Genomic DNA, 25,991 nt, shown 5'->3' on the forward strand with positions numbered 1-25,991 from the left:
TTTCAGTAATTCTCATTGGCTACTGTATACTATCACCCAATCGGCTACAACCAATTGTAATGAACTGTCAACAACAGCATGCAATGGCAGAGCTGTCATTCTAGGTAACTGTTTGTTTAATTAAAAAAACTAGTCCAGTTGCTGTTGAGAACTTTACTGAGGCCACTAACAGTCTTGGCATATATATTATGCCATTTTCAAATGCTTTTAAAACCGTCATAAATATGACAGATATAAATCTTGTCTCTAATAGAAGGTGAAAAAATGTATAATTTCTGTACATATAGGGTATAAATCTTACAGAATTTAAAAATGGGAAAAAATAAATTAACCCAGCTTCACAGTTCAACTCATAAAAGAGAGTCACTCAATGCACAGCATTGGAAACAACCTCATAATCCTTCACACAACGAAGATGGGATACTCTCTGAACATATATGGAGGATTAGAAATTTATGAAAGAAACCATCAGTGAGAAGCCACTCAATGAGCCAAGTACACTTAAAAACATCAGCTTCTTGGACAACTGTTACCCTGTCATTCATAGCTTCATTTAAAGTTACCTAAAAGATTCATATTTGTGTCTACATGTAAGCTGTCCACCATACATCCAAGCAATGTTAATGATCTCTGTAATTTCCTACAGTTCAATTTTTGCACACTAGAGTAACTTACATTTTACTTTGATGCCACTTCCAGTGTAAATATGTTTTACAATTTGATTAAATCTAAAAACATAGGTCTGCAAAAAAAAAAAAAAAATTTTGTCAGTTGCACGAGATATTTTTACTGAAATATATGTTTTAGAATGAGCTGATTTCGGAAGTGTTGTCACATAAGGTTTTTTTTTTTTTTTTTTTTTTTTTTGGCAAATTCAAACACAAATATTGGTAAAAGCACTTGTTTATTCAAAATAATCAAACATATTTTTTTTTTCAACCAATGGAACATTATTTTGAGACACATAGTAACAATATTATACTTATTCATATTCTTTATGAAACCTTTCCTTCTTTTCCTTGATACTTTGCTGAGTCCTTTTCTGATTTCCACCTTTAGTCTCCTGCTTAAGCACCCAACAGAAGTCAGCAAGCATAGTGACATCCCATCTTCCTTGGTAACATCTCTCGAAGTCACAGACATCCTGGTGAAACCACTCCCCCTGTTCTTCACTATAAGCTCCCAGCATGTCAGGAAAACTGTCTATGTGGGAGTATAGAAAATGGTCCTTCAAGCTCATCTTGCAGCCTTGAGCTTCGTATGCTGCTAACATCCGTTGAACAATGGTTTTTTATTTAGGATCCTTAGTATTTCCCAAAAACTTTCGCAATACAACCTTGAATGATACCCAAGCTTCTTTTTCCTTCTCATTCATACTTTCCACAAAGAGGGTGTCAGTTAAAAGTTTTCTTATGTTGGGGACAGTGAAAACTCCCTCTTTCAACTTTGCTTCAGACAGCTTCAAGAATTTTGTATATAGATATTTAAAACAGTCTCCACCCTTTTGCAGCGATTTTACAAATTGTTTCATCAACCCCAATTTGATGTGGAGAGGGACAACAAAACCTTTTCTGGCAGTACCAAAGTAGTATTGATAACATTTTTCTCTCTAGGTTTTAAAGTTTCTCAGGGTGGCCAATCACTTTTAGTCCAGTGCTGTTCTCTGGCTCACTCTACTATCCCACAAGCATAAGAAGCATGGGTATTTAGTATCCTGCCTGCTGACCCAAAAGCATCGTGAGTATTTTGAAGTTCCCACAAACCACCCATTTATGGTCCTGATATTTGATTTTTTCGAGGTTAATGGCCAAATCGCTATAGTTTTCATCCATATGCACAGAATGTCTCATTGGAAGCAATGCAAATTTATTTCCATTGTGCAATACTAGTTTTGGATGAATCAATGAATAGGTGCCACTCAGATGAATATACTGCATATCAAAGCAATGCATGAGTCCTTCCACATCATTGCAAAAAACTAAATTTCCTTCTTTTGTGAAAAACTGGGTAAATTCTTTTTCTCGGTGTCTGTACCAAGAAAATGAGGTGCCAGATGATAAAAAGGTTTTATTTTTTAATCTATAACCTAACAGTTCGGCTGCATCTTTTGAAAGACCTAAATCTCTTACTAGATCATTGAGCTCACTTTGAGAAAATAGTTGAGATCTTTCATCTGAAGAAAGATCTGAGCTCGATTCACCCTGAGGAGGTAATGTAACTTCGCCCTCTCACTCACTCGGGTATTTATCCAAACTGGAAGGTGACTGTGGGATAGGTATTTCAGCGCTATGGGGCACTGGATGTGTAGCTGAGTCAAGGTTAGGATAACTCGTGCTTCTTTTGTTTTTTGAATTAAATCCATTTATGTCAACTGACCAGAAGTAGCAATCAGTGGTATGGTTTTTCTGCTCACGCCATATCATAGGAATTCCAAATCAAAATGCATTTTTCTTACCCTTAAACCACAAACGAAGATAATTTTCACATCTTCTACACACCTTATGCGGGGCCCATGGTTTACCTTGATCACCAAGTTTTAATTAAAAGTAAGCAAAATAAACTTTCCTCACAAAATTACTTATCTTTCTCTGTTGACTTTTAATAGTGTATTCACCACAGATATAACAAAAACTGTTTGGAGAAATAACACCACCTCTTGCATCCATGACTAGACAGAAACAACAGCACTGTTCACTTTAATAGCAATATGTCTACTGAGAGTTTCCCTTCATTTCATGCGAGATGCAAATCATCATTTGATTTGTCACAACATGATAAAACTGAACAATAAGATTGTTTGCATTTGCTTATGGCGCCCAGGAGTTCATGGTAAAACCTGCAAGTGGTAACAAAGAATAATTAACATTGTAAATTTTTAAAATTTAAGTTTATTTTATCAACTGTAATTGACATAATTTTTAATAATTATTGAATTTAAAAAACACATACATTCATTACTAATGAACATAAATACTGCAATATACTTAAAAACCTATGTGATAGAATTTTTTGAATATTTTTCCTGTTTTTGGGAAGTCGAGATCTATAGGAAAATGATAAAAAGTCCTATGCAGTTTTTTAGTCACAGACCTGTGGAATCTATTTTACCTTTTCATTTGTAAAACATGCGAGTTGGAATTTTTGAAGATGTTGAGACATGAATCATCTTAAACCTAAAGAATAACTATATAATGAGTTGTATAGTACTAATTATAAATAAAACAGACACTCTTTATGTAAGGTGACTAAGTAGCCTGTTGTCCACTGAAGAGATGTCGATTTGTGTAGAGTTGTGATAATGGGCTGTGCACACTTGCCATTCAGTTGACAGCCAGCTGTGATCTGGGATACTAATACTTAGCATGGATTATATACATACTAAGGTAGATCCAAAAATGACTGATTATGGGACAGAATAGTTATAAAAACATCCTTACAGCCAGTGGCTATTTTATTTATAATTACCATCATACATGGCCACATTCCCACCGTTCACTATGATGGACAGTTATGATTTATACAGTTTATATAATCTTGACAATATTACTGGGCACATGATATTGTAAACGCACCTTACATCCACAAGTAAACAAGTATCATGAGATTCCTGTCTTTATTTGGAAAGCATGCATAGACAGCATACAAGCTCCAATGAGCTGAACCCTTATTGATGAAAGGTAATGCAGAAAGCAATGAAAACTGTACATGCCAGTTACACTACTGTCTTCACTTTAAAAAAAAAATAATAATAGTGAAAGAGAGACTAATGCGTTACATCAGGCCTGGCGAAGCATGGCTCATGAGCTATTACCCTCCAGTAAGTGCTTCCCCCTACAGTCAAGAGAGGCACAATCTTCCTTCGACCGCTTCCTGGAAGCATACTGGTATGCTCTCTCACCTTGATATGCATCAGCTGCTCTCAGTTATTTATTCAGATTTACTCTCCTCAATATCTGTCTACTGCTCAAGTTATTTTTATTGCTACTGTGACTATTATTCTGGTTATTACTACAGCTGTTACAGCTTTACAGAATGTCTTAAAGAAAGACCACTGAAAACCATTTTCAATGATGAACGGGGGATTAAGGGTTTTTTTTTCTTTTTTTCTCTTTTTTTGGATACACAATTGCAATGAAAAATCTGAACATTTAATATGTAAAATGTACTGAAGTCAAACAAAAGTATTAATCTTGTTAACAGAATCATCTCTTGGTTCTTGATAGAACAACATTATAATAAATGAAAAGCACCTACCAGCTTGCTTTTGTTCTACAGTATTGTAGAATGAAAGCAAACTGGTGCTTTTCATTTAGTATTAATCTTGCTTGACTTCTCTCTTCACTCCCTAAAGGAACACATGGGCATGATGAACAATGTTCTGTAGTGGATAAGTTAAAAATAGAAAAGTTACCTAAACTATCAGGTCTTGGAGAAGAGTGTTTAACTACATGCAAGCGGTAGGCTCAATATTTGACAAAGATCAGAAACGCTTCAGGAACAGCGTATACCTAAAAGAATGTGCATTAGATATGTCAAAAGGCATTTGGTTGTGATGATGTCACTATTATTTAATAATAGCTGCTTCGTAACTTAAAGCTGTAAAACTCTTCTTCTTGAGATGGGTCATAGCAGGAAACTGAGTAATTTAATTGCAGATTGTCAGTCAGGAATACTGCTGCCACAAATCTCAGTCTACAATTAATTTTTATACACATGATAATAGACTACTTTTCTCTGCACAAAGAATTACTTGCTTTACTTTCATTGCTAGGAGCAACAGCTTTGGGTATTTCTAATGCTGTTGAAAGTATGTTGACAAACTTTGTTGTTTTCAAAAATGCTCTGGAGTTTATACTGGTAATATACCAGCTATCATCGTAGTGTGAATTGCATTGTTGGCCAGTTATGAAAAAATGGAATAAATTACTTTTCATTGTGCTATTGAACAGGAAACACTACACGGTAAATGTGTTAGAATGCTGTGCGCAATGAAAAATGTAACAAAAATTATGGTGATAATATGCCAAGACAGTCTATGACTGTTTCATCGAAAGTTTAAGCAATTTTTGGTAGAAGATGATGCAGTGTATGGATGTAAATTTCTTCATCCCGTAAATTGTTGGTTGAGTGCAGTAAACCATGTAGTTCTTTATTCCCTTAGAAGTTTAATAGGTAAAATCTAATGCTTTGGAATTTGAAAAGGAACTGAAGGGTTCACTTTCTTTTTCAGAATTAGCTTTTCTAACAAGTGTTACAGATATCTTAAATAATTTTAATTTACATTTGCTTCTTGGTGGTAGTTACGGCTCACAACCCAGGACTACTGACTGTTGTCGTTGCAACTGGCCAGCGTGGCTGTGGCTGCAGTGAGGCTGCGATGGCAGTGCACAGGACAAGTTGGAGGGGAGAAAACATTTGCTGGAAGGGAATGAACCGTGAGCCACACTTTGTCAGGCATGAATTACATGAATAAATACATCCTTTTCAATGAAGCACAGTTTAGTTTCCGAAGTGGGAGAAGTACAGTATCAGCCATTACAGTATTCAAAATACTGTACTGCACTGTTAATAAGGATGACTGTATCACAGCCATGTTCTCAGACTTGTCCAAAGTTTTTGACACTTGCTAATCTTCATCATCATTCATCTTTGTGGTTGGAGGAAGGCAATGGCAAACCGCCTCCGCTAGGACCTTGCGTAGTACGGCAGTGCGGGTGTCTCCCGCATCGTCCCCTACGCTCCTCGGAGTATGGGACCTCCTCCTCATCATTATCATCAATAAAATACTACTAAGCAAGTGCTAAGTAGTCTTTGAAGAGAAACAGCTAACAAGTGGTTCCAGTCTTACCTGGGAAACATGGTCCAAAAGGTTAAATAGTTCACATGTGTGTTGATGATAATTTTTTAGTAATGTAACTGTCAGACAAGAAAGATACAAGCATAGGTGTTTCTCAGGTTAGTGTATTGGGTTCACTTCTGCTATTTTTTCAGACAGTATAAGACAAGGAGAACAGGTTCTCTTTGCAGATGGCAGCAACACAATTGTCATTCATGAAACACCGGAACTCTTATTACAGAAAGCAAATAAAATCCTAAAAGATGATTAAGACTGCATATTACATAATAAATTAATGTTGAACATAAAAAACATGCCATTTCACTTCAGCATGAAGAGGGGAAACAACTTTATCACATTAGGCATAGACGATAAATCTATGGATTTTGTAACAAGCACAAAGTTTTTAGGGATGAACATTGTTAGCAAATGTGGAATAAGCACACAAAGACAGTGGGAAAAAGAATGTCATCAGCATGTTATGTTCTTAGGGTTTTGGCATCAGTTTTTAACAGTTGCTGTCTGGTGGTGACATACTATGCCTATATGTTCTCAGTTCTTAGCTGTGGGATCTTTTTCTGCTGATCAATGGCAAGAACACTGACATAGTTTTTAAATGGCATAAAAGTTCCGTAAGAATAATAGCTAAAAGTAATAGCTGGGCTCATTGTAAAGAGCTGTTAAAAAACCTGGTATTTTATTACACCAATTGAGTATATCTACCAATCGGTGGAATATATCAGGGTAAACATTACCAAGTATTTCACTAATTGTTCTATACACAACTACAGAATAAGAGCAATTTGGAGGATGACGTTACTCCAATGCACTGTGCTTCAAACAATTTATTTGCTCTACTAGTTTCAGGTGCTGCCCATTCTTGGGTACATCTGTAGCAACATATGTGGATAAATCATTGTCATTTCCCTAAAAAAAATCATGTTTCATGTATATCTGTGCACAGCACGATCAACAGTCATCATCTTGTAATGTTTACCAAAAATCACACTGTACATACTTGTTCCAGAAATTGTCACATGTGTATAACTGCATGGGAAAATTCGAACATTTTCTCATGCAATCATGGACATATGATAGTTACAGGAACAAGTGTATATAGTGAGATATCATTACAAAATGATGACCATTGCTGCACACAAATATGCACAGCACATGATCTTTTAGTGAAACAACAATGATGTGTCCCCTTCTGTTACTACAGAACAGGCCTGGCGAAACAGCACGCCAGCCTCCTGCTCTGAGCACAGTGGTGAGTATGGCTGAAAGGCAAAGAGGAATAGGAAAAGGACGGTTTCAGCTGGATGCTGCTAGAGCAAATCAGACACCAAGAAGATTGCTGGCAATACTATTGCATTAAGTCAGCTATATGTTCTGCATTAGGAATACTACGTTGTCTGCACACTTGCTGCCCCCTCCCCTGTTAAGAAAAAAAGCCTACAATGGTGAAGCCACCAAATGGGAATTATTGTATCTCTCTTGTTTAAAAAAACCCACACAAAGTGCTTAAGATGCTATTGTACTATTGTAAGCTGGAAAAACACTTACTGGAACATCACTGCAAATCAAACCAAATACACAGTATGGTGCATTTGTCTTCTGATGAATAACAGCGAATGATAACTACACTAAAGGCGGCAATTAGGAAAAAACTGAGTTAAGGCTAAGCACAGACGGGATAAAACTTTTTATGGTCGATATCAATTATTTGAATTCATTAACAGTCTTAAGGTGAGGGCAGAATCATTCGGCAACAGATATGGCAAACAAGATTGACGGTATCAAACAAAAGTTAATCCAGTGGAAAAAAAACATCTTCAAATTCACAACGTGGAACATTTCTCATAACTCAAGGCAGTCATTTGTGGACCAGACACAACTGACTATGAGTAGTTGACATGTTTCATAATGAGTTCTCCAAGAGATTCCAAGACACTGCATGACGGAATACAGAATTCGATCTGCTTGTCAGGACAATCTCACTTTTGCCTGGCTAATGTACTTCATTACTTCCAACCTGAGTTGATAGGCTTACAGTGTAATACCCAATCTTAAGGGCCTGTTTGTCAAATCCAGAAATTTACAAGACTTTCATAAAATGTTACCCCATGAGCACTATTCTTGACTGCACAGACAAGATGCTAATGTTATTTCAGCGTGTGTTTCCACGCATCAGTGCATAAATCTTTTTTGTTATGAAATTGGTACATCTACATCTAAGTGATTACTCTGCTATTCACGATAAAGTGCCTAGAAGAGGGTTCAATGAACGAACTTCATGCTGTCTCTCTACCGTTCCAGTCTTGAACGGCACGCGGGAAAAACGAGCACTTAAATTTTTCTGTGCGAGCCCTGATTTCTCTGATTTTATCATGATGATCATTTCTTCCTATGTAGGTGGGCGCCAACAGGATGTTTTCGCAATTGGAGGAGAAAACTGGTGATTGAAATTTCATGAGAATACCCTGTCGCAATGAAAATAGCCTTTGTTTTAATGATTGCCACTTCAATTCACATATCATGTCTGTGACATTGTCTCCCCTATTTCATGATAATACAAAACGAGCTGCCCTTCTTTGTACTTTTCCAATGTCATCCGTCAGTCCCACCTGATGTGCACAGCAATACTTCAGAACAGGGCGGACAAGCGTAGTGCAAGCAACCTCTTTGGTAGACCTGTTGCACATTCTAAGTGTTCTTCCACTTGCGTAATCCAAATTTAGCTGATTTCTTTTAGTACTCATGTGAATAACTTAACACTTTTCTTTATTCAGGGTCAATTGCCACTTTTCGCACCATACAGATATCTTGTCTACATCATTTTGCAAGTCATTTTGATCATCTGATGACTTTATGAAAATCATAACTGCATGTTAAATACCTGTACACAAACTTTCTGTAGTTTGTTCACCATATTACAGCTATCTAGAATACAAGTACTTACTTAATCAAGTAATGAAAGCTATTGCTTTGGCACAGTTGAGAGTAAATACAATTGCTAAACTCCTGCTTGTACAAGTATGCTGAAATAGTCACCTCTTACAATTAATCGCACTGTGTTGCAAACACATCTTCCCAAGTTCCCCATATGTGGAGCCTTCATCATACAGCTGTTTCACTCGCACACCTCCTCAGAATAGCGCAGTGATGGGGGAAACTGAAGTGCTGGGTGGACTCTGCTGCACTCCAGGAGTGCAAATCTTGAGTATGGGTGGCATCTGAAACTAGTAATAAAAAAATACAATATAATTAACTGTCAAGGGAAATGAAAAAGACTGCTAAAATAAACCTGTTTAAGAAACAGCTACAACATTGTTCATAAGTAATGCACACTACACAATGAAAGCTTACTTGCATAATTCAGGGTAGTAGGTAGTAGTAAAATGGGATGGTGACAAAACCTACCCACAGTTGAATACGAGAAAATCATTTACTGCTTTCACAAGGACGTCATGTGTCAAAATGTAAAGTGCATGTCAGTAATGTTTGTCATTCTCCTGAGTTCAACATGTCACCCAACATGGGAGGATGCTGATACAGCTATTCAGATGGGCTAAGGATCATAGTCGAATATATGTGAGCATGGAATCTGCTTCTTGTACAGACTGGAGCTGATGCAAGGAGCACAGTATCTTCTTTACAGTCCAGAAGTTCAATGTGTGTCTGTAGTTTGTTTGGTGATTAAGAATGGAATTGTTTTACACCTCAAATCTATAATAATAGCAACAATAACTAATCATCCCTGGAGATGGGTTTCTGGTTCCCTACCAGGCATGTCACCAGGTGGCGGATAGGAGAAGGCTCTGCAGATATGCAGGGTTTGTGGGAAATAAAATACCACCTGTGGACCTACAAAAATCAAAATCTAAAGGCGGCTCTCCAGGTTTGGCAGCTTTTGGCCAGGATGTGATCCCCAGGCTAGGAGCAGCTGAGAAAAACCTCCAGGGCTAACAACAGTGGTTGTAAACGAGTGACTCTAACCATAAGAGCAACCTCATACATAATATAACCAATCATGGAAAAGTGTGATACGAAACAAATTATCCCAGGTGGGCCATCCACTGGAAAAAAGTGTGCAAGCAGACAATCACATTCTGGGGGGTCTGCAGTGTTACACGGAGAAAGTCTGAGCGTCTTGGAACCTCAAGCAAGATTAAGTATTGAAAACCAAATTACGTAGCTATTTTCAACATAAATTCTTTTCTAAAAACTAGAAAATTAAAACATCTTACAGGCACCCCTCAAGAACCACAAAATTCTCATAACATCCCTACAAGAAACGAGTTTCTTAGATGAAAAAATTTTGATTCTGGAGGCTTCAGAATATACAAAGGGGAAGGGGGGAGGGATGAAAAAAACACTGCACCTTGGAACTGGCTTCAGAATAATATAAAATATTTTAGAATCCATTATCAACTTTGAATCACAGTGTGAAAGAGTCTCCACACTTACCTTCAAATCTGCTAACAAATTATACATCATCGTGAATGCACATAGCCCCATAAATGAAGACAAAAGAAAGGACAAAGAAAAGGTGGAATGTTTCTGGGACTAACTCAATGATGGTATCTAAAACATCCCAGAAAAACACATGTCCTACTTTTGGGGGTATTCAATGCCCAGATAAGGAAGGTGAAAAAAAGAAAAAAATTGTTAGCAGTTACCTAGTACATAACTGGACTATCTAAAATGGCATCAGATTGCTAGAATTGTGCCAAGGACACAACATGATCCTTAACTTCAGCATTTCAAAAGCTACTTCAAAAAACAGAGAACACGGGTCTCACCAAAACCACACGTAGGTGAATTCTAGCTTGATCATATGGCAATCAAATTAAAGTTTCATAAATAAACACAACATCTTAAGAGGAGGCAACTCAAAATCATCCCAAGACAGAAAAATGGAGCCAACAACACCAAAAGAAGAAACGTGATCTAGAAAAGATAATAAACTCCAATGAGTTTCCCTGCACAACTGAAGACATGCAAAACCAAAATTGGGGCAAATAAAAGAAAACCTAGTAAGTAAAGCCGACCAATTAGCCCCCATAACCAAAGCCAAAAAAACATGCCTAGTGGAGAAAAGAATGTGACAGGCTCCTTGAACTAAGAAGAAAAGCATATCAACAATCACAGACAAAATGAATGTAACAGACAAAACTTCTAAAACTTAAGAGCAAAAATATCAAAAGAATAAAAGAAGCTCATGAAGACCAACTCCTCTTCCACATCAATGAAGAATTTATCAAAAATAACACAAGTAACGTTTATAAAACTTTGAAACAGGAAATAGCCAAATACATCCCACCAGCCCTACAGCTCCACGACAAAAACAGAAATATTACCCACAGCAACAGGAATAGCTGCAAAATATTGGCAGAATATTTTGGAAACCTTTCAACAGTGGAGAACCCACAGAAAAAAATGGACTTTAAGATCTCAACAATAACTGACCCTAGCTCCGAACCATCCACCACTGAGGAACTACAGACAAACATTTCAAATCTCAAAAACTATAAAGCCTCGAGAGAAAACCAAACCACAGCTGAACTTTGGAAAAGTGTTAACAAATATGTGGTGACTCTATCCTAAACATCTCTAAGAAAATCTGGTCAAATGAAGTATTCCCAGCTGAATGAAAGACAGCTCTCATCCGCCCGTAAGAAAGGATCCAAAACAGATCCCAACAACATGGATGTCATGCCTAGATGTAACATACAAGATATTACATAAAGTCCTACTAAATATGGCAGAACCCCAATTAGACCATCAACTTGGAGAATACAAAGCGGGTTTCAGGACATGGAGATCCTGCCCAGAACACATCCTAAACCTCGGCAACCTTAGGGCATACCATAAATTAAGAGCAATATCAGTTGTAATCACTTTCATTGACTTTCACATAGCATACACCTCCAGCAATCCCTCATCTCTACACTAAAAGAATTAAACCTAGACAACAAAACCACTTCTTTAAAACCCAAAGAAACACTTACTCCAAAGTCAAATTAATGGGAGAAATTTCAGACAATTTTGAGATAAAAATTGGTATACGGTAAGGAGCTGGACTCCCTCAACTGCTATTTAACTGTGCCCTAGAAAAAGTAGTTAGAGGATGGAACACAAAGATCCATAGTGGAATCCGACTAGGAATAAAAGACAAAGGCACTGAAGTCAATTGTCTAGCCTTTGCAGATGATAAGGCCCTACAAGCCGAGAACTGGGAAGAAGCCAAAGAACAGACCACAGAACTACAAAAACAAGCTGAAAAAATAGGTCTCAATATCTCCTTTGGAAAGACCAAAGTAATGACAAACATAAAAAACCCACCACAACATTCTAAAATGGGAGAACAAAAAACTGAGATCGTCCAAGACTTTAAATATCTTTGAGACTGGATCAGCTGGAATGCCCTTGAGAAAAAGGCTATGGACTCTAGAAGATGTAAAGCTGAACTGGTTTTCCAACTAACCAGAAAAACACAACAAAAAGTCCCCGTAATGGAATGCAAAAATAAGACATCACAATAAAGTAATCAAACTGGAATCCCTGTATGAAGATGAAACATTTCCATCTTCAACCATGGCTGGAGATGAAAGAAAGGTAGATATTTAGGAAAGTCCTTGGCCTCAAGTCCACAACAACAAACTAATTCATGTAAAAAATGCAACCCTTCACCAAACTACCAAAAAGCTCTAAGGGAAAAGAAGAAGTGATTTTTATGGACATATCCTCAGAATGAACCCCCAAAAATGTTTGACTACCTTAGGAAAAAAAAAAAAAAAAAAAAAAAAAAAAAAAAAAAAAAAAAAAAAAAAAACAAGCAAACTGGTTTAAGGAAATGGAGAAGGATTTTGGGGGGGGAGGGGGGGGGGGGGAGAGGACAAGAAAGAGAGGTTCCAAGCCAAAATGAAAACTAAACAGACAATCCAAGCTTCTAAAGAGAAAAGATCAGAGAGAATGAAACAATACTTAGCTAAAAGAAGGCCACAGAAAATTTAAAGTTGATCAATTTAACATAGCCCAAAGTAGGGTGATACGAAAGAACTAATCATATTTATGGCTGTTTCAGAACCAGATGAACCTTACTGAAACAGGTTGTGGTCTCAATAAAGTTCTCGACAGCAACTGGAGCAGGTTTTTATTCATTAACTCTACCCAAAACAAAATGACATTCTATATGGAACCCAGCATGCATTCTGAAAGCACCAGCCATGTTACAGTCAGACTGTGCTCTTCACAAGCATAATTTTAACTGCAATGAATAGAGGTAATTTGATGGATTCGGTGTTACTTGACTTTTGAAAAGTTTTTATTTGCTACCAGTTAATGTCTGCTGAAGAAAATGTGTGTGCATGGAATATCTAAAGACATAAACTTGGTCTGAAGATTTCTTTGTAAGCAAAATACAATATATTATTTTAGAAGAAGAATCACCATCACAGACAATATTTGGCATGCCTCAAGTACCCATGTGATTTTATACACTAATAACTTGATGGATATTATTCGTCATAACCTCACACTTTCTGTAACTGATGCAGTTCTCACTAAGAAAGTGTTATCCATTTCCACAGTTGCAGTGTACAAAAAGAAGTCAGAGAGTGAAAGTGCTTTATAACAAAGAGTGCTTCCCTTTCCCCATTATTCTTCATCACACCCTTTGATATCATAGTGAAATACATCAAGGAAGTGGAAACAGAAGGCTGAAATGCTCTTATTTATAGATGATATAATATTTTAGGGTGAATCTAACATGGAGGTTCTAACATACTCTGCCATAGCAAAATGCATAGTTGAACAGTGCAAAAAAAAAAAAAAAAAAAAAAAAAAAATAAATAAATAAATAAAAAAAAAATCCTAACATGTAAAAAGAGAAAGTATGTAGAATTTGTAAATATTTCTCATATTTGGCTTGATGTTATATTTTGGTGAGAAGTTTTGGAACTTATGGAATCAAATGCTGAATTTTGTGTCATCATCTATTTTCAGTGTAACTGACATGATAATCTGCATCAGAAACATTATAAACATGTGCTTATCATGTGCTCAGCATTATCCCTTAAATACTGTAATAAAAAATCACAGATTCCCTAGAATGTTAATCTTAGCCAGAAGATTGTATTAAATAACACCCAATCCAAGTACCATTTCTGGACAGGAAAAACAATGAGAATGCACGTATTTAGCAGATCTATGTAGTGTTTGAGAAATAGCACCTTACATTGTGCCTACTAGAATTGCAACAGCTGTGAACAGACAGCAGTATGAGTCATGTGCAAATGGCATCAGATGCCAGTGTGTACGTAGATTCTATGTGATCTGGTAGAGATCACTTGCTGATGGACACTGAAGTGCAGCGCTGTCATGACGTCACACACGACAACACCCTTACGTCACAGGTCAAAGCCGACGCGTGGGATCGGATGCTTCTGTCGACCCGTCATTTTTATTTGCAGTTCTGTTTGTTTAATTTTCTAATTGTTTATTAATTACCATTACAATTGTGCTTATTTATGAGAGTGAATGAAGGTGTAAATGTGAAGTAATGTTTCACATAATGCTTTTATACCATACATTGGAGTAACTGGTCTCATGAGAAATGTTCAAGAATGATGTATGTGCTAGTTATTCGTACAGGGGAATTTGTTATAAAGTATTTTGTTAGTTTATGGTACTGGGAAAATGAGATTATGATTTTGTGTGTGTGTGTGTGTTTACTAAAAACATTTCTGACTTGTAAATTGTCTGAAAACCAAAAGTAGAATTTGTATGAGTCCTTACTTATCTCAGTTTTCAGAAACTGCAACTTTACACGTGGTTCTTCAGTTCTGCTACATGAATCCTTTTGCAGTTCACATGGTTCGTCAGCATCATTTCAGGGAATGAAAATACATAAGGAACATACTATTTTATTAAAAAAATACATTCAAATGGTTGTTGAGCATAAAGTAGCTTTTCAGTGGCAGTTTTAAACATTGTGTTGCCATGCACATATACATAGCTAGTCGTCTCACAGTTTCAACCTAACATGACAATTTTATCGACTGACTTCTACACAGGTTGTAGCTGTCATCATTCCACAATACAATAAGTATAATTGGAATACTCACATCACAATAAGGGCTCTAATTATTGTAAAGGTTGTGAGATATCGCCTAAATTAAAAAATATTAATCAGTAAAAGAGCTCTGATAGCTATGTTGTTGACAGTCAGCGTTTGTGAAGCCATCAGAGATAATCAAGAGATTGGAACAACACAAACGAAGTATACAAATTACAGAGCATTCAAGATTTCAATCAGGGTTCGACTCAATAATCGTTAATTTGGTGCCATCACAAACTAAGCATACCTGACACTACTGATGTGACTAATAATACGACGCAACGGTTAATACTATATAGTTCAAACCATCACAAATCTGAATCATTATATTTTCTATTCTAAACACATAAGCATGAAAACTCAAATATATAAATGATTATCTCACCTATTACTGTCTGCTGCTGTCCCTGCCTTTGGTTATTTCTAATTGAAATAACCAAATAAATAACGCATACGAAATGATAATTCTTGCAACAACGGCATTACATTTAACAGCTTCCTTCCATCAGCTTTATTCATCTCGAATTGTGAAACCCAGTCATCTTAAACAAACCCTATGCATTTATACTCTATACAAAAATAAGACACCGGTATCGTAGGTGCACTTACATTATCAAATTACTTACCACGCACAACTTAAAATGTATACAGCTTTTGGTTTCTGTCAGTCCCAAAGGTTTATGCACATTTTTATTCTCCGGTTATTTCCCGTAAAGCCCGGTCCACACGCAATGATCTGTCTGCGCAGAAATCGGCGCAGATGTCTGTACATGCAAAAGATCGCTGCAAATTGTGGTGTGTTGACACGACACAAACCCCAATCTAGTACTTGCCCGCCATCTGTCAGTGTAGAAAAGAAATCAGTGGCAAGCGACTACGCTCCCCGTAAACGTCAAAAATTTAATTCAGTTATTTTGAAATATAGAAATGGAGGAAGTTCTGTTGTGGTCTGTGTTCGCAACTTGTGTTGCAAAAAAACATTCAGACCAACCGCAGGAAACACAGAAACCGGTCAAAATGGTGTAGACAGTGGCTGCTAAAGTGAAAGCAGTTTTCTCAAGTAAATTTACTGCGAGATTTGCTGGGCGAACCTTAAGAAAGCCAAGGAGATCAAAATACTATAACATTGGCTGGTATACTTGATCTACTCCTACACCAGATCTTCTAGATTTCTGAACTTTGGATAACTCTTTTTGGTAAACAGTTCGCAACGAATTTATTTTTTTTATTACTGTTTCTCTGTTTGCCGAGGCGACAACTGCCCGCAATTTTTCAATTAGAACATTGTATGGTGCTGTCTTTTTGTCTCGGTCACAATATTCTTTACTTTTAATCTTCCAAAAACATGGGTGGTTTCTATATATTTCAATGAATTCACTAACAAACTCTCGAGAACACTGACGAGTTATCAGCCATTTTAATGCCCTGTGCGCACAAATTCAAACACTAGACTGAGCAAACAGCTGTTTCGCGCCAGATTTGCGGCGATCTCCTGTCCACACGCTACAACTTGTCTGCGCAGATGTGGTTTGAACCCACAGATTTGAGAGGTTTCGCTCAAACCTCCAACTCCAACTTCCAGGTTTGTACACACATCAGGTTGGTGCAAATCTGTCCACACGCAATGATCTGTCTGCGCAGATGTGATGTGCGCAGACATTTGCGCAGACAGCTCGTTAAGTGTGGACGGGCCTTAAGAAATATGAATAGCCTGGCATCTTTGACAGAGTTGCTGCTACAATTCTGCGGAGCACAAGACTGCATTTTGAAGTTTTCGACACCAGAAATTTACTCTGTGGAAAACTATTAAAAGAAAAACACTATCTCTTGCGTTTATATAAAAGAACCAAAATAAGTACCTACACCAAGCATCTTGGAACATTCATTACCTTTTACCTCAAGGCTCAAGCTGATACGGCAACGTCATAACGTCTTGTTTTCTACGGCAGGAAATTGAGCTGCCATCTTTCGGCGACACTGGAAAGAGTGTGCTAGTTACTTAACGCGCCGCTTGGGAGCAGGACACAAAACGATTTGCTTTAATTTTACAATTAATCGTATTTCGTGAAAATATTGGAAGTTATAAATATCAAAACTGCCAAAATGAAATTGTTACTGTAGTTTGTTTACAAATTTCAAAAAGCGTCAATTTCTTTCAACTGTTGTTGATAACTTTACTTCATACCCAATATACTTTGTAGCAGTAAATATTATGTACTAAGTAGCGTATGTCACCACCATACACAATGACAGTCGTCTGACTCCATACGTACAATTTTTGATGGGGGTGATCGCGCATCAGTGAATCGCCTCGTAAAGTTTACAACAAGCACTGTAGTTACATGATTCCGAGCAACAATGACGCATGTAAGTTCGATGATAGAGTGCTGTTCCTACATTACAAACCCCATTCCCTCGCTCACAGCGACGCGCCCGTGTGCAGCCACGACCGTTGGAGCCATCCATCGACGCTTGTGCTTGTATCCCAAATAGCACCTGGATTGTGGTTGTTTGGGGGAAGAGACCAAACAGCGAGGTCATCGGATTAGAGAAGGACGAGGAAGGAAGTCGGCCGTGCCCTTTCAAAGGAAATAGCACTTGGCGCCCTGATTATGCGGAGATATCCATCGACCCCTGTGCTTGTATCTCAAATAGCACCTGGCGTGCAGTTGTTTTATCGAAAATGGTAGCTTGCGTTGTTTACGGATGTAGCAATTGCTCACATTTCTTTCCTCTTTAACAAAACTTCTGGCTAGAACAGCCGGAGACAGCAGTCATTTGTGTGTGCGTTTTTGTGTATGTGGTTTGCTACCCTTCTGGGGAACGGTCGTTTCGTTGTGCGTAGCTGTTACTTTGCTTCCTTTCTAAAGAAGGCTCTGGCCCAAACCTATAGTGGACACTCGTTTCGTCGTGCCTGCCTGTTGCTCGGTATGTGAATGGCAATTACCCGCTTTGCAGTGTAGATACTCGCTCGTGAATATTGTTGTAAATAATCCACTGCACTTCAACAGGAACAATGATGTACATAATTACAATACCACAAGAAAAAAAATACATTCATTGCGCCACATATAAGGTTGTCTGTAGCGCATGCAGAGGTTGACTATGCTGCAACCAAAATTTTTGCTCATTTACCCACAGATACGAAATACCCGACAGACAGCAAAGTAAAATTTGAAGTTGAACTGGAAACGTTTCTCTTTGACAACTTCTCCAATTCCGCACAAGACTATCTATTATTGTAATGTGTAAATGGTGATGGGTAGGAATTACTAACATCTGCCTGTCTTTAATTAAAAAAAAGAACTAATAAATGGTCAACACGGAGGCGTATTTACAAAAAAGTTGATGGTAATATAAAATGTTTACATAACATTACGATTTATTGATGATACATGGAACATGAAACCAACTAACTTTTGATGTATCACAAAAATGGTATAGGCGTATGTACTTTGAAAACCTCAAAGTGATATTCAAAGGTAAAGTCAAGTACTTTATTGAGAAGTAGCGGCTCCGGTCTCGTAAACTGGCATACGGCCGGGAGAGCGGCGTACTGACCACATGCCCCTCCATATACGTGTTGTGGTTTGGCAGGAGAGCCAACACCGGGATACAAGATGAAGCCGAAAGGCACGCGTTTTAGCTCACGCAGGCTGGCGTGAGGTCTGAAACAGGTCAAGAAATTAGAATTTAGAAAAAAAACGGACGTAGCTGGTGGAATACTTAATTTAATCCATAAATGGTGAACGTCGCTCTTGACTGTACATTAATCACAAGATCAATAGCAACTGATAGTGGCGCCTTGCTAGGTCGTAGCAAATGACGTAGCTGAAGGCTATGTTAACTATCGTCTCGGCAAATGAGATCGTATTTTGTCAGTAAACCATCGCTAGCAAAGTCGGTTGTACAACTGGGGCGAGTGCTAGGAAGTCTCTCTAGACCTGCCGTGTGGCGGCGCTCGGTCTGCAATCACTGATAGTGGCGACGCGCGGGTCCGACGTATACTACCGGACCGCGGCCGATTTAAAGGCTACCACCTAGCAAGTGTGGTGTCTGGCGGTGACACCACAATACGCATCCAGTGACGCCTGTTTGAGGATGACACGGCGCCGGTCGGTTCCGTTGGGTCTTTAAAGGCACTTCGGGTGTTTAATTTAAAGTCAGGTAATTTATCATATTAGACGTATGTTCCCGTTCTGACATGTTTGGTTATTCCTGAAAAAAAAATGGTTCAAATGGCTCTGAGGAAAAAATGGTTCAAATGGCTCTGAGGACTACGGGACTTAACATCTGAGGTCATCAGTCCCCTAGGACTTAGAACTACCTAAACCTAACTAACCTAAGGACATCACACACATCCATACCCGAAGCAGGATTCAAACCTGCGACCGTAGCGGTCACGCGGTTCCAGACTGAAGCGCCTAGAACCGCTCGGCCACACCGGCCGGCTATTCCTGGAAAACTGATAGATACAATGACAAGAAATATTCCGAGAAAATAAGCAAATAAGCTACTGTTGGAAGGGTAGGCCTGCTTGTATCACAGATTAGGATATTACTAGTGAAAACAAAACATCCATTTTACAGGGTCTAAGCATTTGAGACCAATGCCTTAATCACTTTTATAGCGTTGCACAATGCTGGAATATGTTTAAAAATTATGTCTTTTTTTTTTACCCTGAAAATTGCTGTTATCGGTCATCACTGAATGACGCATCATAGGTAAGGTTTGAAAAAGAGAAGATGTGTAAACTACATTGAGACTAATGAACTGATAATCTAATAAAACAAGGTCCATATTCTGCGTGCAGGTATACCTCTACGCTGCTCTGTTTGTTAGACATTTCGATAATCATTCACTCTGAAAGTTCCTGGCAGATTAAAACTGTGTCCCAGACCAAAGCTCGAACTCGGTACCCTCGCCTTTTGGGGGGCAAGTGTTCTACCAACTGAAAAACACATGCACGACTCTCGACATTTCGTCACAGCTGTACTTCCGTCAGTACCCCGTCTGCTGCTTTCCAAACTCCACAGAAGCTGTGCTGCAAACCTTGCAAGACTATAGTTGGAGTCACGAACGATGGCGGTCGAGTTTAGGCTTGTTCTGCGCACCTACGTCACGCATTCTCCGACAGCCAATGAGAGATCAGTAGTGTTCTGAGCGCTCTGCTATGCTCTGGAAATGTCAACAACGCAATACTCGTCCATGTCTTGACATGCGCGAACCGCCATCGTTCGTGAATCGGACTATAGCACTCCTGGAAGAAAGGATATTGAGGAGACAAGGTACTTGCTGAAGTAAAGCTGGGAGGACGGGTCCTGACTTGGGTTTGGGTAGCTCAGTCGGTAGAGTGCTTGCCCACAAAAGGCAAGCATCTCGATGTCGAGTCTCGGTCCGGTGCACGGTTTTAATCTACCAGCGCACACACTGTTGGGGAGTGAAAATTTCATCCTCGAATCGTCCACTTTGTTGACATGACCAAGATAAGATGGCACGCATTGATTCTTTTCTCATTGGAGACGTTTATGGGCTAACAAATAACACGTGCTCCGGTCGCAAGTTCGAATCCTGCCTCAGGCATGGATGTGTGTGATGTCCTTAGCTTAGTTAGGTTTAAGTGGTTCTAAGTTCTAGGGGACTGATGACCTCAGAAGTTAAGTCCCATAGTGCTCAGAGCCATTTGAACCATTTTTGAAATAACACGTAAATAAGTTTTTGTGCAAATGTGCGCATATAAATGTCGCGAGTATGAGTTGAAAGCTGAAAATTTAACGAACAAGAAGCAGTACCAGGAAGCAAACGAGCACTTGTTTCGCAGTTCAACTTCATTTGCTTCCGATACAAATACAGTAAAAGCGGAATTAAATTGATTACGAAAACATCCTTCTCATATAACTTCTTTCTCTTCTTGGTTATTCAAATACAGGGTGATGTTTTCCACCATGTACAAACTCTAGGAATTGGTCGATAAAAGGATTCAGAACAAAAAACGTCCAATGAACTTAGGTCCAGAAATGCATGGTTTTTCATGCTAGAGACATTTATTCAATAATATATTGTTACAGAGACTGCAGACTCATATGCTGTGTACCATGTAGCCACATTTACGGTCTGTGTTGAAAATGGTTTCGATGTGCCTCAACGTACGTGTGTACTCGCCGTAGCGTGTTCTGTCTCACCCGCTCACATCGGCCAGGCTGCATCCGAACAGTGTCTAAGGCAGCATGAATACCCTGGTCCAGTGTCTCCACATCTGCACATGCTGTAAATGATAAGGGTAGTAAGTATTCCACACGGTCGTCCGGCTTACCCTGTACTGGTTGCCCAATTGTCTGGTACTGACGCGGCGGTCGCATTCCACAGTATTAATCACATTTTCCTCCAAGCCTGGTGTCCGAAGAATTCGAGTACATCCTTGCTGAAACGACCCTGTCTCAGACAAACGGCGAAACACTGTTGCAAATACTGAATGCTATGGTTGCTGTCGGCGGGGATAGGTCTCCCGATACAACCTCGCTGCCCGCCGCCAGTTGTTATTTGCCTTTCCGTAAGTAAACACCATGTCGGCAAGCTGTCGATTCGAATACGGACCCATTGTGTAAACAGCTGTATCACATCCACTACAGGGTGAGACAGCAAGAGAAGTGAATCGGACACAACATTACCAATTACTACGGCAGGAGAGAGCGCTAGAGCATGGCGTATGGGGAACAGTGCCACCATCCTCGAGGAGGAAACCATGCCTACTGTAACTATGCCTGCATGGTAAAGCGCATATTAGACCGCAGTCTCAGTAACAAAGTATGATTGAATAAACGGTCTCTAGCCTGCAAACCATTCATTTCAAAACTTCATTGTGTTGTTGTGGTCTTCAGTCCTGAGACTGGTTTGATGCAGCTCTCCATGCTACTCTATCCTGTGCAAGCTTCTTCATATCCCAGTACCTACTGCAGCCTACATCCTTCTGAATCTGCTTAGTGTATTCATCTCTTGGTCTCCCTCTACGATTCTTACCCTCCACGCTGCCCTCCAGTACTAAATTGGTGATCCCTTGATGCCTCAGAACATGTCCTACCAACCCATCCCTTCTTCTAGTCAAGTTGTGCCACAAGCTCCTCTTCTCCCCAATTCTATTCAATACCTCCTCATTAGTTATGTGATCTACCCATCTAATCTTCAGCATTCTTCTGTAGCACCACATTTCGAAAGCTTCTATTCTCTTCTTGTCTAAACTATTTATCGTCCACGTTTCACTTCCATACATGGCTACACTCCATACAAATACTTTCAGAAACGACATTCTGACACTTCTATACTCGATATTAACAAATTTTTCTTCTTCAGAAACGCTTTCCTTGCCATTCCCAGTCTACATTTTATATCCTCTCTACTTCGACTATCATCATTTATTTTGCTCCCCAAACAGCAAAACTCCTTTACTTCTTTAAGTGTCTCATTTCCTAATCTCATTCCCTCAGCATCGCCCGACTTAATTAGACTACATTCCATTATCCTCGTTTTGCTTTTGTTGATGTTCATCTTATACCCTCCTTTCATGACAGTGTCCATTCTGTTCAACTGCTCTTCCAAGTCCTTTGCTGTCTCTGACAGAATTACAATGTCATCGGCGAACGTCAACGTTTTTATTTCTTCTCCATGGATTTTAGTACCTGCTCCGAACTTTTATTTTGTTTCCTTTATTGCTTGCTCAATATACAGATTGAATGACATCGGGGATAGGCTACAACCCTGTCTCACTCCCTTCCCAACCACTGCTTCCCATTCATACCCCTCGACTCTTATAACTGCCGTCTGGTTTCTGTACAAATTGCAAATAGCCTTTCGCTCCCTGTATTTTACCCCTGCCACCTTCAGAATTTGAAAGAGAGTATTCCAGTCAACATTGTCAAAAGCTTTCTCAAAGTCTACAAATCCTAGACCTTTTGTATTCCGTATCCTCTCATCGATCAATCCCTAGAGTTTGCGCACGGTGGAAAATATTACCCTGTGTAACAACAAGAAACAAGTTAAATTAATGAGGCCAAATGTGTTATATTGCTAGAGGAAATATGCATTCAAGAAACGTTAGAAACAGCCTTTCTGACATTATGTTATTATTGTAAACGCTGTAATTTTTAATATTTAAAACGTAGCTGTTCCGCGCTCACGACAGAAATAATGAACAAGAAGCAATTGTCAAGGGCAGTCTACTGATGTTTTGGGCTATTTCAGACAGTGGCAGGGCCCTCTCAATTTGGCTTCAAAACTTCGTCCAGCGTAAGCCTATAGCGGCATCTCCTTTCTTTTTCTTTTTTTTTTACCTCCGTGGTTTGCATAAAGTCACTTTGCATCAGTTTTCAGTGTGATCGCGAGCAGCGCCTCAAGCTGCAAGCTTGTTATTGTGGTCCTCAGTCCAGAGACTGGTTTGATGCAGCTCTCCATGCTACCCTATCCTGTGCAAGCTTCTTCATCTCCCAGTACCTACTGAAGCCTACATCCTTCTGAATCTGCTTAGTGTATTCATCTCTTGGTCTCCCTCTACGATTCTTACCCTCCACACTGCCCTCCAATGCTAAGTTTGTGATCCCTTGATGCCTCAGAGCCGGCCGAAGTGGCCGTGCGGTTCTAGGCGCTGCAGTCTGGAACCGCGAGACCGCTACGGTCGCAGGTTCGAATCCTGTCTCGGTCATGGATGTGTGTGATGTCCTTACGTTAGTTAGGTTTAACTAGTTCTAAGTTCTAGGGGACTAATGACCTCAGAAGTTGAGTCCCATAGTGCTCAGAGCCATTTGATGCCTCAGAACATGTCCTACCAACCGGTCCCTTCTTCTTGTCAAGTTGTGCCACAAGCTCCTCTTCTCCCCAATTCTATTCAATACCTCCTCACTATTTATGTCATCTATCCATCTAATCTTCAGCATTCTTCTGTAGCACCACATTTCGAAAGCTTCTATTCTCTTCTTGTCCAAACTATTTATCGTCCATGTTTCACTTCCATACATGGCTACACTCCATACAAATACTTTCAGAAACGACTTCCTGACACTTAAGTCTATACTCGATGTTAACAAATTTCTCTTCTTCAGAAACGCTTTCCTTGCCATTGCCAGTCTACATTCTACAAGTGTGCAAGCTTACTTTGTGTAAAATACTGAGCAATAAGTGGAAGATATTACATGAAATATTCAACAAGATTTCGCGGCAATTACAGTAGAAACTTGCTTCCTTCTGCATAACCTTGTCAGGGAAACAAATGGGTACAAGTCTGGGGACACATTTTGAGTTGCCAGACTAGATAAATAGTTGCCAGTAGACAAGACTCTCCCTTCAAACCGTACTAAATGCGCCAGAACAGCATTTACTGATTACTTTGTGAATGAATGGACATGCAAGTAATTTAAATACACATCAGTTTTGAAATCACGATTAATATGCAGTTGCGATGTTTGCTACAAATATAAAACTTGACAAGCGCTGAATTTGCAAAGTTAGGGTGTCACACATAAAACCGGTAAGCCTCCAGCCCGATATTCAAGTAACAATGAACTAACTACAAAGGTATAGATAATAGTGACTTTAAAAACATGTAGTTAGCTGTTTATACGAGCCGCTGGAATTGGTGGCTGTGCGAATCCTGGCATCGGGAGCTTTGTGTGATGACGTTACCAGCAACACGCTGTAATTCTGCAGGCGTGGTGTTGTTAATTTCTCTAGCAATGTTCCGTTTAACATCGTCTATTGTGCGAGGATTCTCAGCATACACTTTGCTTTTTAGAGTGCCCGATAAATAAAAATCATACCATTTTTATTATAATTATGGGGATCATGGGGCCAGAGGCCTCTACTGACAAGCCTCTCTTCAGGGAACACGTTGGTGATGTAGGCTATACTCTGGTAGGATGAGTTAGCGGTTCCTCCATCTTATTGGAGTACTACATACAGCTTCTCTGCATTTGTTAATTGTGCGTAGGAAGAGACAAAGATTTCTCGACATCTGGCACTGTTTAAGGTGTAATTGAAAAATATGGTCCAAGAATGCACTTACCAGACAATGCATACCAAACATCTACACTATGTGATCAAAAGTATACAGACAATTGGAACATGATAAGTTCGTGGCGCCCTCCATCGGTAATGCTGGAATTGAAAATGGTGTTGGCCCACCCTTAGCCTTGATGACAGCTTCCACTCTCACAGGCATAGGTTCAATCAGGCGCTAGAAGATTTCTTGGGGAATGGCAGCCCATTCTTCACGTAGTGTTGCACTGAGGAGAGGTTTCGATGTCGGTCGGTGAGGACACAAAGTCGGCGTTCCAAAACATCCCAAAGGTGTTCTATAGGATTCAGGTCAGGACTTTGTGCAGGCCAGTCCATTACAGGGATGTTATTGTCTTGTAAGCACTCCACCACAGGCCGTGCATTATGAACAGGTGCTCGATTGTGTTGAAAGACGCAATCGCCATCCCTGAATTGATCTTCAACAGTGGGAAGCAAGAAGGTGCTTAAAACATCAGCGTAGGCGTGTGCTGTGATAGTGCCACGCAAAACAAGGGGTGCAAGTCCCCTCCGTCAAAAACATGACCACACCATAACACCACTGCCTCCGAATTTTACTGTCGGAACTACACACGCTGGCAGATGAAGTTGACCGGGCATTCGCCATACCCACATCCTCCGATCGGATCGCCACATTGTGTACCGTCATTCGTCACTCTACACAACGTTTTTCCACTGTTTAATAGTCCACCAAGTGAGGCGTCGTTTGGCATTTACAGGCGTGATGTGGGGCTTATGAGCAGCCACTCGACCATGAAATCCAAGTTTTCTCACCTGCCGCCTAACTGTCGTAGTACTTGCAGTGTATCTTGGTGCAGTTTGGAATTTCTGTGTGATGGTCTGAAGAGAGGTCTGCCTATTACACATTACGGCTCTCTCCAGCTGTCGGCGGTCCCTGTCAGTCAACAGACGAGGTCGGCCAATACGCTTTTGTGCTGTACGTGTCCCTTCATGTTTTCACTTAACTATCAC

At 39.4% G+C, this 25,991-nt stretch overlaps 1 long non-coding RNA gene across 2 annotated transcripts; it reads right to left on the reverse strand.

Moving 5' to 3' along the window:
* Window positions 1-895: 895 nt before the first annotated feature.
* On the reverse strand, window positions 896-15,720 carry LOC126424882 (uncharacterized). 2 transcript variants are annotated; one of them, XR_007576225.1, is made up of 4 exons: window positions 15,587-15,720; window positions 15,346-15,502; window positions 8,891-9,078; window positions 896-2,836 (listed from the first exon to the last, which is right to left on the reverse strand). It is a non-coding gene; the product is annotated as an uncharacterized LOC126424882 (long non-coding RNA). The 2 variants fall into 2 exon arrangements; XR_007576224.1 differs by lacking the exon at window positions 15,346-15,502.
* Window positions 15,721-25,991: the final 10,271 nt, after the last annotated feature.

Source organism: Schistocerca serialis, chromosome 10 (genome assembly GCF_023864345.2).
Source record: "Schistocerca serialis cubense isolate TAMUIC-IGC-003099 chromosome 10, iqSchSeri2.2, whole genome shotgun sequence".
In the NCBI taxonomy this organism is placed as follows: Eukaryota; Metazoa; Arthropoda; class Insecta; order Orthoptera; family Acrididae; genus Schistocerca; species Schistocerca serialis.